Consider the following 2407-nt stretch of genomic DNA (forward strand, 5'->3'; position numbering starts at 1 on the left):
AAATTTTATATCAAGACTAATAAATTAATACAGAAACATGGGTGTAACAAAAAGTATGTTTAATACCTGCTTTAAGGTTATTTTTAAAGGTATTTTTAATCTGGCAAACAAGTTTCTGGCATTTTGCTGGATGAGGGACTGGTGCACTTCATACAATAAAGCAGAAGAATATGTAGAAATATTGAAGCAACATGTTAAAACATCAGACACAAATTTAAATCTAAAATGGGTCTTGAGCATAAATACAACTGAGTTAGCAAGTGGCATAAGAACAAATCTTTGGTCTTAGTGAAAATATGTTGACAAACATGACTGTTACTTTGGTTCTCTCAGCAGGAACGGGTCAAACTTCAAGGAAAAGTTTAGTTACAAACTTGTTGAAGAAAATCAAAAACTGGCACATGTTTTGGAAGAAATTCTACCAAATACAAAATATATGTAAAAAATAAAACGCGTTCAGCTGCTAAAAACTCATTTTGGTCATTTCCTAAAACCAGAAAAAGTCACATTTAACTTCAAAAAGTGAGAAAAATAAGTAGTGTCTTTTAAGGACAGTTTATGTGAACACCTTCTTTGGCTCTATATGAATTCCCCTTCTTAAATGTAATCACTGGAACAAATTAGCTTTTGATGAAATTCAAGTTATTGAGATGCACCTTCACAGAATACACCTTTAAATTTACTCATGATTGCACTTGTGTTGAGCTCTTAAGGAAGCAAAATTGGAGGTCCAGTCAAAAAGGTGGCCATTTTGCTCCATTTCGAAAAGTAGGGTGATGCAGGGTCTCTCTGTACTCGTACAGAATGTCCTAAAAGGGGCCTCTGATAGCAGCTGATGGCCCGTCAACCTCAAGGGTCTGTAAATACACAGCGGCTGCAGTGGGAGAAGAACCACCGGTAAACATGTCAGCATGAATGACCCGACTGGCTAACAGCTGCTGGCTTTAATCTCAACATGAAGAGATGATGACATGGCTGCCTTTAATGTGAATATGTAAGCAAACAAGTCTTTTCTGGCGATCACATTCATAAGAGCCAGAGGTCGGAGTCTTACTGAGCTCTGATCTGACGTTGTAATATCTCAGAAGGATCAGAAGGGGGCGTCAGAGATGGATCAGAACTACTTGACTGCGAACACATAAGGAGTCTGGGATTTTTTTGTTTTTGTTTTTGTTTTTTTGCGTTACATTGCTTCAGAAAAACTCAATAAAAGTAGATTTGATTCGTGCTATGGTGGCGGAGCGGTAAAGTATAACGCATGTATGGAGGCTTAGTCCTTGTCTCAGCCGTCACAGGTTCAAATTCCGGCCGGACATTTGCCGCACTTTTTCCCCTCTCTCATTACCCACTTCCTGTCTGACCAACTCTCAAAATAAAGGCAACTAGAGAAAATAAAACCTTTTTTTTTTAAAAAAATGTAAGTTTGAGTCTCATTTTTAATGCTCCATGTGCAATCAGCGCATAATAAAAATAGTTCCCAAAATGTTTTTTTTTCAATTGGAGAAATCACGGATTAAGTCATTAAACAACTGCAAAACTCAGTAAACTTGGGAACAATTTTTCATTCTTATTTGATTCTCCACCTCAGTTTGCAGGATTATTATTTTTTTTTTTTTTTACTAAGGATCAGGCCTGGATGTTCAGTAAGGCGGTTCCGCAACATCTTTATGTGATTTTGTTGAAGATTTGCTGCCCCATTTGGCATTAATTACCTTTTATGTGACTAACATTCATACTTGCACGTTTTTTTTATGATGAAACTGAATCCTATGTCCCAACATGCATGAAGGGAACGCTTTGACTTTGTCCAGTCTGAGCACATCAGCTTGTATTTTCACAATCCAAAACTTTTTTTTTTAAGTCTCTCATCCTAAACATCTCCTTCAGTCTGAATCAGCTTGAAACCCGCTGATCAGGGGAGCTGGATGCCACAGATTTTGGTTTAATCTGACAAGCAATTTAATAGGCAGTAAGTGGGGATTGTAGTAATATTTGGGCTTAGTGTGGAACACGATCCGTGTTTTTATATTTCTGTTTTATCCAGTTCGTGCTTCCACAGCTCTCTGCTGATAATCACAGATGATTATAGCTAACATAATTTGTATTCAATAAGATCAATAGCTGCCTGTTGCACAAGAGGTTGCGTACTTTACAGAGCCTTGGAAAAAATATCTCTTAAATATTTGTTGTGTAGCAAAACAAATGTCAGTATGTTTTATGGTTTCTAAATCAGTTTCATTTCATAAATTAACATTCACTCGTACCTCATTTCTGTGTTTTCCCACATAAGCATCTAACATTTACAACTAGATTTTTCTCTGGAAGAACAATGGTTTACATTTTTGTAATCTGTCTCTATTATCCAAACCTGTCACATGAAAAAAAGAAATCACAGAGTCTGAAAATA

Source organism: Poecilia reticulata, linkage group LG20 (genome assembly GCF_000633615.1).
Source record: "Poecilia reticulata strain Guanapo linkage group LG20, Guppy_female_1.0+MT, whole genome shotgun sequence".
NCBI classification, from domain to species: domain Eukaryota; kingdom Metazoa; phylum Chordata; class Actinopteri; order Cyprinodontiformes; family Poeciliidae; genus Poecilia; species Poecilia reticulata.